We start from the raw sequence: 17,313 nt of genomic DNA, 5'->3' as shown, positions 1-17,313 counted from the left end.
AAAGTTTTTCTTAAGGGGAAAGTCTTCCATTTCCTGTGGCAGTGAAATACCACAAGCGGGTTTTACAATGACCTCTGATAACCCTTGGCCTGGGAGCATGCACATCCTTTTCAAAACACCTGTCTGGAGGGCTCAGGGCGAGGCTCCTCTGACTCTGCCCGGGGCAGAGGTACACTGGCCAGGGGTGGACCTTCGGCGGACTGTTCACCTTGGCCGGCCTGAGGGTGGGCTCCCAGGGTCCAGGCTGGTCAACTGGTTCAAGAATGTAGCATGGAGGGGAGAAGTCTTGAGGTAGCTCAATGCTGCCCGAGAACCTTTGGCACCAAAGACTGCCCCACGGTGGGTGGGGTGAGCTGGGGAGGAAGGGCACAGGGTGGGTGACCCACCAAGCTGTCCCCACACTGGAACACAGCCTGGTATCTCCAGTTATTTTGATTTCCCCAACTTCCAAAAAAGTCTGTCCCTGGGAAGGCTTCCTCTTTGTTATTGTAGGCAGGGTAATAAAGAGTTCTTTGTCTTTACTAAAATCACCACTCATCATATAGCACCTAGAGATAAAAATGCTCATACATTTTTGTGTTTATGGAGATTCATTCATTTAACAGAGCAAACTGCTGACGCCCCTCAGTATAGTCTTCACACTCCACTCTCTGCAAGTGCTGACTGGCACAACCCAGTGTCCCCAGAGGCTGGCAGAATCCTCAGGGGAGGGGTTGTGCCAGGGAACAGTAAGGGAAACAGAAGCTCGAATGTGAATCAGATCAAATGTGTCCCTCTCATCTACAGCTCAAGGTCAACTGCACTAAGACGACACAGCTGGACACGAGCAGCGAGGACCGCCATGCAGTAAGGGGTAGCTTCTGCCACCACGTAGTGAATTGTAAGGTTTCAAGGACCGATGTCACCTAAATAAGGTAAGGAGAACAAGATGTGTAGCATAAATGACCACAGGTGTATATTTTGAAAGCATTCATAATCAGAGACATCTTTCTGGGTCCCTATCAGTGCTCAGTCCCACCAGCCATGTTGATCACGTATACCCCAGTTTTCAAACTGTGCTCTCACATTGTACAAAGTGATTTGCACAGTAAACCCCCCTGAAGTCAGGTGGACTAATAGGATCAGAAGACAGCGGCCGACTTACTCTCCCTCATCCTGACAGCAGCTCCCTCATCCTGACGTTCTGGAACACAGCTCCCTTGTGTAAGCACGAGGCACCCATAAAATATCATTATTTCACATTCATACACAGTTCGAGCTGGCACATGGGGACCTACTGCTCGCCAGACCCTGCTCTAAGCACATCACAAGCATTAACTCAGTTACTCTGCAGTAACTCCAGGAGTGTGCTACTGTTATTAAAATTATTTAAAAATTAGAAAACAGAGGCCCAGAAACTACAGTCAGGAAACTTTGAGGTTCAATCCACGAAGGAGAAGCCAGAGGTTTTCTTTTCCTTACAAAGGCAGGATAAATACATGATTTCATTTACCACTCTGGCTACTGCTTTTAACATCAACACATGAGATTTATTTGAGTAACAGTAAGAAAAAGAGTCTCTTTTCCCAAATCCGAGTTTCCTCTCCATCCCTTTATCCTGCCTCACTTTTCTCCGTGCACTGGTCGCTGCTGCTGACAGCTCATGTTGACGTGTTTTAATCTGTGTCCTGCAGAGAATGCGAACGTCACCAGGGCAGAGCTTGTACCCTCAGTGCCCACACAGTGAATGAATGAATGACACCTGGCACAGAACAGGCGCACAGATATTTACTGAACTTACACACACACACACACACACACACACACACACAGCAGGAATCTAGACAACTTAAAAAAATAGTTAAGTCTTTCAAAAAGATCTGGCCATCTAAAAGACAAGCAAGAGCCCTGGCCAGTTTTGCTCAGTGGTTAGAGCATCGGCCTGAGGTCCAGAGAGATCCGGGTTCGGTTCCCGCTAAGGGCATGTACCTCGGTTGCAGTTTGTCCTTGGCCTTGGTTGGTCGTGCGGGTGGCAACCACTCGATATGTCCCTTTCATGTCTATGTTTCTCTCTCTCTCTCTCTCTCTCTCTCTCTCTCTCCCTCTCCCACTCTATCTGAACAAAAAATGGAAAAATGTTCTTGGGTGAGGAAAAGGACAAGCAAGATAGAACACACAACTGGCCCTGTTCACCCCTCACTTGGAGTAAGTGGGTGTGGAGTGCCCAGTGGTCACTGAGGGAGTGACAGTGTTTACGCAGAGCCCTTCCCCACTTGCACAAATACTGAAGGGGTCTTGGGAACAAAGGCCAGGCCAGGTGGCCACAGCGATCCCCTGTGCGACCAGGCCTGGGTGTGGCAGGGGTGGGCAGAGCTGAGGGTGGGCGTCTTTCTGTGGTGACAAGCAGTCTAGCTGTCCCGCATCTGGGGTTTCCTGCCTGTGGCCAAGCCAGGGCTCTGAAGAGCCCACGTTTAGAATTATTTCTAATGACCACACTTGAAACGTGGTTTTCTTTCCCTTCAAGCACACGCAAGCACACGCGCGCACACACGCACACACACGCATGCGCACACACATCTTCTTTCAGATTAAAAGCACCATAAAAACGGGGAAAATATTTGGAATAAAAAATAAATAAAGGTAAACACAAACAAATAAGTAATCACAATAAGAACATAATGATAGTGACTAAATAAAACATTGCGTTTAGACAGAAGTTATAGCAGCATAAATGCTAAGTGTTCATGCCACAAAGACTTCCTTCTTAACTCAGAACATCTCTTGGGAAGAAACCAGTTCAGGGCCCCAGCTCGAAGCAGTGCAAGCGCGCAGGCGTCTCCTGAGCTCCGGCTCCCAGCGGGGCCCACAGCCGTGTTCTGGGTTTTCTGCGAGGAGCAGAGGGGGTCGGGGCCTGGGGCCCTGGAGCCCGCACAGCGTGCAGCGGGAGGAGCATGGGTTTGAGGGTCTTCCGGGGGCTGAACCGGGTGGTGGGTATGAGCAAATGCAAGAATGGAGAAAGCTTAAAAAACAAAACCCTCCACAGGGCAGGAGAGAGGAGAATGTGAAAGAATGTGAGGGCGTTTATGGGGCGGGGGCGGGGGCGTGGAGGGGGAGGCAAGGAGGGCTGACGCCGTGTACCGGATCCCTGGCACACACCGGAGATGACCTTTGAACCCCCTTCCCAGTCTGTAAGCCATGAATATCTCAAAAGTAAGATGTTGAGAAAGGTAATCACTTGAATGGAAATGTCCAGGATCTGTCCTCAAAAGCAGGTCTCAACTGCTTTTTTGCTTCCCAGAGCTTCTTCCCTTTGCTTTTTGAACTCCCAGGTGGTGTTTTTTCACAAAGTTAACCGTCCTGCTGCCCCTCTGGGTGACTTCCCTCGCCCTCAAGTAAGTACAGAACCACGGGATAAGGGGGGAGGGGTCCAGCGAGGGCTGGGCAGAGGCCACCTTTGTCTGGTTACCCAAGTGCACTTCCCCAGCTTGGAGGGGAATCACCACCGCTCTTCACAGTCTGTTTTGTCAGCAGACACCTCCCAGCTGGCCTTCTCCTTGAAGCCGCCTCTAGGCTTCTCCATGTTCTGTGAGATACATTCTCCTAATCAAGACCCTTCCCCTTAGCAACTCACAGGAGCCAACTGTTAGACTTCAGGAATCCTGCCAGCCAGTTCTGAAAGCCATCATTAATGTATAATAATGCAAACTTAAAAGGAAAGTTGTACTAAACACAAAGGTATTAATGCTCAAAACTCATCGGTTCATAATTATTTTGCTGTGTTTTACTGTTATCCATGCTCTTGAGGCTACTGCCAGCTATTCTGTGTGTCTGGGAGAAATGCTGCATTAACGGTGCGCTGTTGCACATTTCCTGCCAACTCTGCCTTCTACGAGGTCCCATTGGTAGCTTGAAAGTGGCCACGGTGGGAATATTTACACCACGAAAGTAGGCAAATCTTACAAATCAGAGTTTAATTTGCTCCCTTCGTGTCCAAGAAAGTGATGAGAAAACGCCAATAATACAGATTAAATATGAAAGTCTGAGGCTGAAACATTGTCTACATAGCACCAAAAAATGGGCACGTGTTCACCCAGCACTTAGTACAGCAGAGCCACTCGTGTCAGTGATGAATGAGTGAAGCTGACAAACATCTTCATTGTTTCACTTTTGTCTTTTTAATGTGAAAGAAAATATCTAACAAGATTCATGTCGAAACTACACTGATTTATGAATAAGTTGGTTATTCTGTATGAAGCTGAGCAAACATCAACAAAAGCATTCTATGAGAAGCAATCTGCATGTTATTATTTATAAATTCTATGCTATACATCCTTTATATCAGTACAATTTATAAATTTATATGTATATGTGTATATGTATTTTGTATGCACACACACACACACACACACGCACACAGAGTCCCCCACCCCCACCCCAGTAGGTTGTTAAACATTTACCCACACTTGCCATATTAGCTTTTCATCACCAAGTTTGCATGTATTCCCCTCACTCCTTAAGACCTGTTCCCACACCCCAGGCCCTTCACAAAACAATGCTTGCTGATATGCCCATCAATACGTCGCAACAGATTGTCTGTCAAACGTCCTTGGAGAATGGGAGGAAATCCTTTGCATTTATGAGCCCCGGTGAGCACTCTGCTGCTCCGCTTCACAAGCTCACTCTCGCCAGTTGGAAGCTTTATTCACTACTCGCCATCAGCATCCCTGTTCTTAACATTCTTGGGCAGCTCAGAGAGAGAGATAAACACCTTTCAATTAGACCCAAACCTTCCCGAGTTCTATGGGAAACAACGCCAAGGAGATTTAGAGTTCTGTGCTTCCAAAGGCTTCATTACCTTAACAAACTGCTTTCTTCTAAAGCTCCGGCCATTGGAGTAGTTCAAAAAGGTTTATATACAAGTTTATTTTGTTACACTAGTAAGTAGTTAACTGGTCAATTATTGTTCTTCAATTTACTTTTAAATTTCAGTAAGACACCAAGTTTGATTTGGGAATTCCAATAGAAGACAACTCCATTGACTCAACTGGAGAATAAAAGTGCTGTCTTAGCAAAAACTTTTTAAAAAGGAAGTCTCTTAATTCTTCCCTGGGCCACCATGAAAACAAATGTGATTAAAGTGCTGTTGTTCTTCAAACCCAGCGAAGCGTAAGGAGCCTATAATCTTCACCAGAAGCACACACCAAATGAGTGTTGTGGTTTTTTTTTTAACTTAACAAACCCTCCAACTCAGGATACCCTGTTGCAAAGGATTTCCTGTAATTCTCTGGGAACATGCAATAGAAGAAAAATCATAGTATTTCAATTTCTGAAAATATACAATGTAGCTCAATTACCTTCTCCGAGTTGTTAATCTTGGTGAAAATCTTTTTGTTCAAGTTCTTCATTTTCTTTCTAATCTTCTCAATAACACTTATATCATCCCTCCCTCAATTTAAGTCTTCATTCTAGGACTTCAACATTCACCAGTTTTTAAAAATCATAATAGATTGAGAATCCTGCAACCTCAATCATTTCTCTGATTAATCAATTCAGCCCCAAAGTGGAGTCCTTCAAGCTGGTATCTGATTAATGAACCTCCGACCGAAAAGCAAGTTCTTACAAGACTTTACACTGAAGGAGGCTGGTAAACCATATTCGTTTTCAGGTGTTTCCTGATGTCACCATGAATGACTGACATCCTAGATGATTAGCACCTTGAGAAGTTTCCTCTCCAGAAGAAGGCTTCTGACGCTGTCCGTAAACAGCCCTTGCCAGAATAAAATGTTTGCTGGAAATGCCCAGTTGTTAATCAAATACTAACATCTAACACTTCTTTGTATTTGAGCGGGGCATCCCACCAGGTGTGAAACATGTGAGACATGTTTTTTCCTTTAGAGAAGACAGCCCCACACGCAGGCGCTCTAGTAGCTACACTGAGCCCCAGCTTTGCGAGGCACGTGAGCCATCGAGGTCCGTCACTCCAGACTGCCAGCTGACTTCATAGTGTCACCTTCTTTTTCTCTGATCAAATGAGTTGACCCAGAACTAGCCATTCTTTTCTTTTCCAATAATGCAACCGTCAATTTTAACTAGGTATGTGGCTGCCCCAAATTACGTTAACATCTCTTGGGGCAACAAGATAGAATGAGCTTGGGTTTCCATGAGCTGAGCTCCTACTAGCCTGGGACCTATTCAGAGCTGTGAGTCCGGTGTCTCGCCCCTTCCCCCACTTTCAGATGATCCGACCCTAACAGGTGTGCTGTGAGCATGAGATCGGGAGCAGGGCACTGATCCCAGTGCGGCCGTTGACTGGTTGGTGTCTTTGGACACGTTATCGAACCATCTTTATAGCCGTGTTCTCGTCTATGAAATGGGAGTGAGTGCATGTATTCGAAGTGCTTGTGAGCATGAAAGGAGTGAAGTAGGCAAAGCGTGGACCAGAAGTGCTCAGTCAGTGTCAGCTGCTATTTCCACCACTGCCGTGGCCACAGCCCTCAGTCCAGTGTGTGTAAATCACTCCTTGGTACAGCAGGAAATTACAGGACGGGGGCAAATGGGACCGAGAAGGGGAAGCTTCAGAGCCATGGCCCTTGTCCCCTGCACTTCCTTTCATTCTCCCAGCCCTGTCCCTGAGGCCCAGCCCCTTCCAGCCCCTTATTCCTCACGGAGAATTTCCACTCTGTTCCTGAGAGCAGACTTCACCCACTGCAATCCCTCCCCATCTGATTCTTCTCACAAGGATTTCTAGCCTAAGTGAATCTACATCTCTCTGTTTCTTGTGAGAATTCAAGTAAATTCATGTTACATGCTCTCCTCTGGGGAGATTCAGAAAGGAGGAGGAGCCATGGTGGAGGAGAAAGGGCAGTGAAGCTTCCAGAGGGCTGAGGGGGGCCAGCAAGGGCAGCCAGAGCCCGGGGCTGCACACTGGGGTTGGCCTGAGGGGGCACAGATGTGTCACACAGGAAGGCTGAATGCGTACGTTCTGGTACACAGCGATCGGAGTTGGATGCAATGCTCTGAACCCTCTGTGATGTGCAGAGGGACTGAGTTTTCCTGAGGTCACAGGTCATCTGAAGCGTCATTCAGCTCCAACACCAGGTTAATTCTGCATCAGAGCAACGTGTGGTCTCAGAAACAGAGGACAACTGCTTCAAGTCATGAAATGAGAAGGCATTTCCATGCATTAGGGGAATGGTGGAAAGGAAAACTAACTCTGTGTCTGAACTTATTACAAGAGATGATTTGCCAATGTGTTATTGACAAGACTAGCTGTGACCTCAGAATTTATCGCGGAGCCCAGGGTGCCTGACAATAATCTTAGACAGGAATCTAAACTATAAACCGGTCTCTCAGTCAGCTTAGCACAAAACCTGATTTTCACGTAACTGTGTTCCCCAGTGTTTACTCAAAAGAGAAGGTAGAACTACAAGGATTTCTTTAAATCTCATTATTAGCAGCAAAAGCTCTTCGAATGAACCCTCGGAGGGGCAGTTCACTGCCTGGAAGTCAAACCACAGCTCTGTTTTCCCATTCCACAGCGACCACAGCCACAGTGAGACACGTGAAGGGCCAACCTGGATGCAGGAGGCAGAGCGTCCGGACAGAGGCAGGGAGGCCTGCGGAGGCAGTGCTGCTGACGGCCAGCTTCTGCTTGGTTCCCCTGACCCCAGGCAGCCGCTGGGACCCTCCCCTGCATTTCAGGAGCGCTCATGCTGGAGACTGCCAACAACAGTGGCTTGGTGCCCAGGGAGAGGTCACAACTGCCCATTAAACAGCTGCAAAAGGCCTGGCCCTGTGTAACCGTTTCTCCGGTTTTCACATGTGCGTCACAATCTCACAAAGTAGTTATAATTTCCTCCGTTATCTGGTTGAAGAAGCAGCTAGTAAGCAGTACAGTTTATATTCAGAGGACAGTTACCCAACTCTAAAATTATGAACCATGCACTTTTTATTTCCTGTTCAAGAAGGGGAGGAGAAAGGGAAGTCGACCCCTCAGAGCAACAGAGGCAGGTTCCGGCAGCCCAGCCCAAGTCAGAACTGAGAAGATCCTTGCTCTGTAGGGTCCGGAAACATCAGGCAGAGCTGTGCTCAGCTCCACTGTGAGTCCAGTGGGCTTTCTCTATTAGCCCAAGATCACAATCACTGTGGGCAATATTTTTATGGAGTTGTCTTTCAAAAGTAAAACTTAAGAATACAACCTAGCCACTCACTCATTTAAATATTGCAGTGCCTAGTAGGTACTTGAGATGTGGTGGCAAACAAAACAGGCAAAGGCCCCCACTCTAACAGTAAATTAGACTTTGAAAAGGGTAAGAGCTGAATTAAGGAACTACTGTTATTTTTAGTAGGTAATTTAATTGTGTGGTGGTTATTTGGAAGAATGTGTTCTTATCAGTTAGAAATGCATATTTAAGTATTTATGGGTAAAATAGAAGGATACTTGACATTTGCCTCCAATATCCAAGCTGGGGGAGGGAGGACCAACTGGAGAAACAGATAAAATGAGATCGGCAAAATGTCTATAACTGTTGAATCTGCAGGATGGGTACAGGGGGCTCATCATACTGTTTCTCTACTTGTGCTTATTTGGAAATTTCCTTAATCAGAAGATGTATCCTTCTCTCCTTGGAGCTTAAAAAGGTAAACATTAATTTATGGTGTGTCAATCAGACAGATACACATGCTATGCAGAAAAATAAAGCAGGGGAGATGGAAAAGCTTAGAGGGGGTGGATAAATATACTATTTCCACATGCACGTAGTCTTCATTTATTTTCTGCATATAATTTAAGAAGACATGAGTTGATCATCTGCCTCGGTGGAAGGTATCCATACACACCATGATGAATAAAATGGTAACTAAAGGCCAACCAGCTTTCTGAGAAACAAGAGAGGAATTTAAGTTTTATGAAACGTGAGTTTTAAAGGAATGTGGATGAAAATAATGGCTAACATTTACCTAACTTTTCTATATGATCAAATCAGGTTTTGCCAGCATGTTAAAGAATGGCTGGATTCGATCCTCATCACATCCCCAGAAGCTGGTACTATTTTCCTCACCTCCAATATACTGCCCTAAGCTCAGGGAGTCTCGACAGCGGGTTCGAGGTCACGCAGACTCTAGGTGGTGGCACCCAGCTTGACTCCAGGTGGTCCAGCTCCAGAGTCTGAACGTCTACTTGTCACACCACCCTGCCTCCTGTGATGGATGAACAGCACTTGGATACACGCAGGGTAAAAGACTAGACATAAATATCAAGCAGTGACTCGATATTTCCTGAGTGTCTGCCACACACGAGACGCTGTTTGGTGCTGCAGATGCTGTGAAGGAATAAGGCAGCTACGGGGAAAGAGCCGAGAGCATATGTTCTGGGCAGGATGGCGCCGGAGAGCAGACATTACAGGAAGAGGCCCGCTGGACCCCAAGGACGTCTTCAGAAGCCCAGGAGGCTGAGGGCAGGAATGCGGCAGGAGGAGTCATTCAGCCGGTTCTCCACCACTTCTCTCCCTATGCACCCACCACCACTGCCACCCGCCCACCCACACCTGCATTCAGCACCTTGGGTGCTGACCTCATTCTGGAACATGGTGCTATACCCGTATCAGACCACCAGCACCTACCTGACCGAGGGGCAAGTAACGGCCATTGCCAAGGTGTGGAATGACTGGTTCAAAACCGTGTCAGCTTTTCTCTGCGCTGGGCACTGTCCCACATCAACAGTGTGAACAACAGTGTGAATACAGTGTGAACAACAGGAGTTCTGTCTGCTCGTGAAGGGCAGACAGAAACAAATAGGCCCCGGTTACATGTTGATAGATCTATACATAAAAATGAAGCCGGCGAGGCCACGTGCAGCATGACCAGGAGGACTTCTCTGACAAGGGTGCACTTGAGCAGGACACTGGAAAAAGTGAGACATAAGGCTTTCCTCTCCGGGGAAGAATGTTCAGGCAGAAAACACTTTGAGGCTGCAGTGTGTCTGGCAAACCTGGGACTCAAAGAGGCCAGGCAGCCAAGGCAGGGTGAGCACGTGGAGAGCAGGAGACATGACCAAAGCGAGAAGGCAGAGGAGGGGCCGGACTGGAGGGGGCTGTGCCGTGGACTTGCTGTTACTCGGAGTGCGCTAGGAGGCCCCTCCAGGAGTCTGAATTAGCCGCATACGCCCGGGATCACTTCGGCTGCCGTGAGACAGAGGGGGCGCGGGTCTGAGCAGGGAGGCCGGTTAGGAACCTGCTGCATTAACAGGGAGCGAGGGTAGTGGACCAGACCACGTGGGGGCAGTGAGGACTGTGGGAAGGGGGAGGGTTCCGCATGTGTTGCACAGAACCCTCAGGGGTGACTGCGGACTGGACTGAGGCAGGGGGGATGTGACCAGACAAACGTTGAAGGCTCTCTAATTAAGCCTTTATCTCTACCTCAAGTTCTTACCATCATCCGTGCCTTGGGGTTAAGCCATTATAAGGGGCCTCTACGAAAATGCATTCACTGGTCGGGTTTGAGGTCTAGACATAGCAATTTATGCTGGCTCAGCAATTATTCTACTTGTCTGGGCAACCGATAAGTGTCCAAAAGTCTGGGAAGGAGGCATGAATAAATGGATATCGACTGAGAATGATTTAGGAAGTTGCTGTTAACTGATTGGACAAGACAGGAAAGGGAAGGAGAGTGGCCCATGAATGGTGGTGCTACTAACTAAGAACTGGATAAGGAGGGGGAAAACCACCTCCCTAGGAAGTCAGAGGTAGATCTGGAAAGAGAGATTATGAATCCAATTCTGGGTGGGTGACTTGGACTCAACTGTGCAAAAGCCAACAGGTAAATCCCAGAAGGCATGTGAATAAGAGTGAGAGGCTCAGACAGGCCCATGGCACAGTTTTTCCTTTGGTTTATTTTGAAACACAATAAGGCCTCACTATTTGAGCCAGACATTTTAAATCAGGATATTCTAAGAGGAATTTCACGTCATTATTTCCAAGAGACATAGAAACTAAAACTAGGCTACCAAAACCCATTCACTTTTAACATGATGGGATCCTTCGAAAACCTGTACTAATAAACTAAATTTACAAATAACAGAGCAGTTTTTGTACCAACACTAAACAATGTGGTTTGGCTATATTTGTGGGGGTTTTTTCCAGTAAGAGTGCTAAATTCTGAATAGAAGAATAACAAATCTAGACTTCTTAAACTTGTTTTTATATTTCTGAGCTCTAAGTTGGTAAACTAGAATTAAGGTTTTCACCCAAAACCCACACGCTAGCACCAAACATAAGACTTCCCAATTCTACTCTACAGCAGAAATAGAGAACTGGACCAAACTTCAATGAGACCATTGGTTCAAGGTCAATGGTGTGCCGGTGAACATGCTCTCTACTAGGAACACGGGGATGAATATGCATAATGTCTATGTCCCAGGAGAGTCACAACCCACCAAAAGATCTGAGGTGTCCTCCCATGCAAACAAAGGCAGGTACATCGGGTTGGAGTAGGGCTGGTATCCCGTCTACAAATGCATAGCGGCCACTCAACTGGCTTGGAACATTAGAAAGATTTCTTACCACAATTCTCTGAAAGTTGTTTCAGTTCCAGAGTAGACACTGCTGGGTTTCCGAGTGCCCGATGAGCTGGTGAGGGGCCGGCAATGGACCTCAACTTTACAGAACACCACGCTTCCTGCAGGCCCGTGCAACTTGCAAAGCAATAGCTACTGGACCCCCCTTATGGAAAATCGTTTGAACACAAACACTTTGCTCAAGAAACCTTTATGGCCCTGGCCGGTTTGGCTCAGCGGTTAGAGCGTCGGCCTGCGGTCCGGAGAGACCCGGGTTCAGTTCCCGCTAAGGGCGCGTACTTCGGTTGCAGTTTGTCCCCGGACCTGGTTGGTGGTGCAGGTGGCAGCCACTCGATGTGTCCCTTCACGTCGATGTTTCTTTCTCTCTCTCTCTTCCTCTCTCTCCCTCCCACTCTATCCGTACAAAAAAAAATGGAAAAATATCCTCGGGTAAGGATAAAAAAAATTAAAAAAAAAAAAAGAAACCTTTATGAAGTGTTAAGTCAGAGCACCTTCGGATTCTCCAGTGGGTTTCCTTTCCTCCTCTTCTTGCTCTCCTCCTTCTTCTACCCCCCCCCCCTTCTTTCTTCTTTTTAAAATATTTAGCTGACTGCTCAGAATTTCCTTTCTTCAACTAATTTGTGAAAACTGAGATTTTTGCCTGAATTTCAGGAAGCTCATTTCAATGATTAGACAAAAAATTATTTTGTTCAATCACTTGCACCCAGGAGCTCAGAGTCTAGTGAGGGGAGGGGGACAACTACCTGGTGATAGAAAATAGCACCTCACAGGAGCGGGGAACAAGGACGGGGACCGCCGAGGGGCAGGAAGGAAGGGACTCAGCGCTGGAGGCGTGCGGGAAGGTGGCTGACCCCTCCCGGCACACGCTGCCCTGCTTACTTTCCTGAGAGCCGTAGACAGCGGCCAGTGGAGGCAAAGGGTGGAGACTGGTAAGCAGGGGGGACAAAGCGAAGAAGAATGGCCACGCTGCTTCCGAAGTCCCATCGACTCCTTGCCTGCACTGCCTCGCGGGCACCCCAGTGCCAACCAACCCGGTCTCCCCGCCCTGTGCAGCACCCTGTTCCTCGGCCACACCTTCCCAACTGCTCTGCCCAGGCGACGCGGGGCATTCGGCACACGTGCCCTCCCCTGCGACAACCCCAGCAGTGGCTCTGCATGGCATACTGAAGCCATGGCAGAGCCCTTTGTTACTATAAAGGTCCACACAGTCCAGGCCCCGGCCTCCTCCCCAGCCTCATCTCCTACTACTGCTTGTTCACACACAGCTGCCTTTCTTCGTCCCCAAGTCCCAGGGCTTGTCCCCCGCTGCAGGGCCCCCACGTCTGTTCTCTCTGCCTAGACTGTTCTTTCCTCGGATCTTCTCAGGAACCTTCTTTGTTATTTAAACCTTGGCTCAATGTTATCTGTTCACACGGGCCTTTCTGACCACACAGGCAAATGGAGCGACCCTGCCCAGTCCCTGTCTTCTTGTCTTTGAAGCTCTCACTATACAGCACCCCCCCCCCCAAAATCTAGTCTGTTTTGTTCATCACTGGATCGATCCCCAGAACTTAGGAAATTCTATTTGTTGAATAAATAATTCTAATCTGAATTCCCAACTGTAATAAACACTCTGTCTACACGACAGTGAAGCAAACAACAAAATGTGTTTCTCTTCCCTTTCTCTCATCACTGACTTTCACCTCAGGAAACTGAGGGGCCTTCTCCTGCCACCAGGATATTGTCATGTTGGCTACTGTTCCAGCCATCTACAGCAGGGAACAGAACTTAGGTGTGACACCAGTCCCCACAACAAAAGAGCCACTATTTATCAAGTGCTTATTATATACTAGGTGCTATACATACACACTATGCAAGTTAACCTATAATATCTTTATTATATGTTTTGTCCCCATTTTAGAAGGCATTTTCCAATAATTTCCAAATAACATATGTAGACTGCATTTCAGTCTATCCATGCATTTCAACTCTGAGTACTCAGAGCTTAGAAAAACAGACTTTCTCTTCCATGCATACCATTTCCACCCTAATTAACATCACAGAAGCAGTGTTTGAACCAGTGCTACAATAAGTAGGCAAAGAAAGCATCAGCTTGGCTTGCTATGTCTATTACACATAGCAAGTATCAAGTAAGAGTTTTCTCGGTCAAGAGCATGTTTCAGCACATTTGTACAGTGTTTTCTGCATATATTAGTAATCCCAAGCTGAGGAGGTTTTAGAATAGTTATGGTTAGCTATTATGTCTTTATCTAGTACAGGAATATATCCTCATTTTCATTCATATAAGAAGTTAAACACAAATACCTGTAAAGTTCCTATTGGGAAATTTCTCAAACAAGGTATTAGGTTAGACAGTTTAGCATCTGGATAAGGCAGACCATAAACCATAAAGCAAAACAAGGCTGGTTTTGCTCCTCAGGGGTATTTTGAATATTGAAAGGCGCTGCTATTAGGGAGCTCATCACAACTCAAATTTTAGAATTTCATATTATTTGCTTTGTATCAGGCTAAGTTTTTTTTTTTTTTTTTTAATCCTCACCCGAGGACATTTTTGAATTTATCTTCAGATAGAGCGGAAGGGAGAAAGGGAGAACGAGAGAGAGAGAAACATCAACATGATAGAACCACATTGACTGGTTGCCACCCACACAACCTCAACTGGGGCCGGGGACAAACTGCAACCGAGGTACATGCCCTTAGTGGGGGCTGAACCCAGGTCTCCCTGGTCCGCAGGTAAATGCTCTAACTGCTGAGCCAAACTGGCCAGGGCTCAGGTTAAGTTCTAAAAAGAAGGATAGAAAGAAAATAGAAGAGTGTTTCATAATACTGACACTTTTTGAAAGTGTAGGCTTCTAGGCTGCTAAAGGTAATGTTTCATTATAATAGGGTACACCTGTGGGCCGCAGGGAGGGTTCTGCATGCCAAAGAAACATTATTTTCACATTGCTTTCTTAGCTATTTCAGTTTCAAGATCAGAGTTCATTAAGTATTGTGATTAAATGGCATTCCTTAGACTTGAATCTCAACAACTGTTATGGGGAGCGGGGATACGCATGTTATAGAGGCAGTGAAGAGAAGTGGAGAAAAGCCAATACCACCAAGATTTTCCTCCACTATATTCCAAAAGTGTCCAAATCCTTCCCCAAGCACTTTCCCAGACAGGCCCATCCTAGCCAGCTCATCCGCTAGTCTCCCACCTGTCCCGCCCATCTCCACGCCCTCCCCCATCACCCTAACCCAGGCACTCGCCACCAGCTCTGATCCAGAGCGGCCAAGGCCATGTGCACATTTATGATGTCACTCTCGGCCGCACAAAATTGTCAACTTAAATATTAGCTTGCTGTATTTGGTCAGGCGTGTGATGTTAGCTAGTATTGATTTCTCAGGGTTTATATGGCCTGTGGGCTGGACATTCTCCACCCTTGATAAGGGAAGGTTTTTCTTTTATAAAAATTAACTTGTAAAGTCTGTGTCTCCCTCGAGATGCTCTTCTCATACCCACTCAGTAATCCTATATTCCTGATTTTGACCCTTATGTTTCTTACTTCATGTATTCCTTTGATTTAAAATAAACGTGAGACGCCTGAATACTTCGATGGTAAGCTGTTACAGTCCAGCTCCCGTATGCTTCTTTCAGGCAGCTATAATATTCTAGCAACATAGATGCTTAAACTAATAACAGGGTTACATGGCTAAAGGGAACAAACACAGGGTCGTATACTTACGCCCCAGATTATAGTTTCTGCTCTCTCCCAGAACATCAGAGAGGCGCAGATGTCAGTGTTTGAGGACTGTCTGTAATCACGCAGCCACGGGAAGCTGAACTCTGGGACGGCCTGGGATTAGCCCCGGCACCCCCTGCTCTCAGCCTCCCATCTTCCCCCCGCCCCCTCCAGCCCAGCCTGCAGGTCACAGGTCAGAGACAGCCTTCCATCATCCTAGGCTGGATGCTGGGGAGTAGGCACCCGGCAATGCCTACAAATGGCCTTTCCTTGGCATCTACTCATTTCCAGAGACTCAGATTTCTGCCAGAGCTGGTGTCAGTTCTGAAAACGTCCTAGAGCAAGAGGTGGTCGGTCACACGGGAAGGCGGAGGGAGGATGGAGGTAGCTCTGGAAGGGAAAAGGTCTGCACTCTGCTTCCTCCTTGGCCAAGGACCGATGGGCTCCTGACCCCTCCCGGCAGGCAGGGTACAGGAGGGAACTTTGCTGGGGCTTCAGTCGCAGAGCTGGGAGAGGGTAGAGAGAACTGAAAAGTGCCCCCAAAGACAGATTCCGAGAGGGTGTTAGGAAGGGCATGCTCGCCATGTATGGAGGCCAGCATGCCACCCGGTGACATGGGTGACATGTTGAAATTAAACCAAACAGTATGAAAGCACACTTAATTACAGCTAGAAACAGCCAAGTACTGTCCAAGCTCCCAGTGAGTCAACCTGAAACTGAGTTAAAGAATCTTGGACAGAGGGGAGCTGTGGAAAGAGGGACAAGAGACTCCAAATTGGGTGCAGAAAACGATCTTGAGGAGGATTCGGAGGTAAGAGGGCGGTCAGAAAGCAAAGACATGAATGGTGTCTAACTCTAAGTGGAGGGCGGGCAAGGACTGGAAGAGAACACTGCTTGGAGTGTGAGGACCCAGAGCCTTGCAGAGTGGGGGAGGAGGCTGGCTCCAAATGGAGCCCCTCCATTCTCACTGTTAGAAAGGACCTACATGCTCGGAGGACTGATCAGCCCCTTGAGATATTTATAGTAAATTAAATCTAGAAAACAGAAGGCAGTGAGCTCTGAGCTAATGCCTTCATTGCCCCGTGGAAGGCATTCATGTGCGCGAAGGATGCACACATCTCTGCAGACAGCGACCGACAGGAACTCTCCGGCTGCGAGTGCGGGCAACCTCGCTCCTCCCAAGCACGTGTCAGTCAGTGTCACTCACACAGGAGTCACTGATGCACTGTGTTCATCCACATGACCAAAGGGAATGTTTTAGACTTTTAAAAACACCTCAGATCACAAATGTCTTACACTACTTTCATGTCCTATGTCATTATTTAACCCTTTGCCAGGTCCAACTTAGGAAACAGAGAAACTCAGTTACAATGTAAACCTTTGGAGCAGAACCCTGTATCAACCATAGAGTAAGACTAACTCAGACAACAGATACATACTGAGCATAAATATCAATGCATTTGATTGATGCTAAGAAATACCTTTTTTTTTTTCTTACAATTTACAGACACATCTTACAGGAGGTGGTGTCAATTTTATTAAGAGCATTTCTTTTCTTAGTGGTAACTTTTTAAAAAATGGTCTTTGTAAAGTATATGACTGTCTAACCATCATGCTGTACACCTGAAATGAACACAAAATAATGCTGAATGTAAAAAAGAGAAGGAAAAAATGGCGTATTTCAAAGGTATCTTAGATTTGATGAAACAGGAGCTCATCAATATCATTAAAGCTGCAGTTCAAATGTTGCTTCTCTCAGAGGTTTCCTGGAGCATCAGTCTAAGGCTCCCACATCACCCTGATAATCCCACCTTGCTGATCACATCTCTATGGAGACCATGTCTCTCGTGTTCACTGCTTGGCCTAGACCATCATCAGGCATCATTCTGGGCATAGCGGGTTCTCAATAAATGGCTCTGGAATAAAGAAAAGTTATCATTTATTGAGCAGTTACTACATGTCAGACCCTGAACTGAATGCTTTCTAGAGGAAAATTTCATTTATCCTAGCAACTTTAACCCATAGCAGGTAAGTGGGGAA

The 17,313-nt window shown here is 46.9% G+C and overlaps 1 protein-coding gene across 1 annotated transcript in view; it reads right to left on the bottom strand.

Moving 5' to 3' along the window:
* PLEKHG1 (pleckstrin homology and RhoGEF domain containing G1) overlaps window positions 1-17,111 on the bottom strand; it is a 211,446-nt gene extending 194,335 nt beyond the window's left edge. The window contains exon 1 of the mRNA XM_036248920.1: window positions 17,085-17,111. The gene's annotated coding sequence lies outside the window, so the exon portion shown is untranslated. The remainder of the gene's footprint in view (window positions 1-17,084) is intronic.
* Between the last annotated feature and the right edge of the window lie 202 nt (window positions 17,112-17,313).

This window comes from Molossus molossus, unplaced genomic scaffold (assembly GCF_014108415.1).
Source record: "Molossus molossus isolate mMolMol1 unplaced genomic scaffold, mMolMol1.p scaffold_m16_p_8, whole genome shotgun sequence".
NCBI classification, from domain to species: domain Eukaryota; kingdom Metazoa; phylum Chordata; class Mammalia; order Chiroptera; family Molossidae; genus Molossus; species Molossus molossus.
This window is presented reverse-complemented; position numbering and strand designations above follow the sequence as displayed.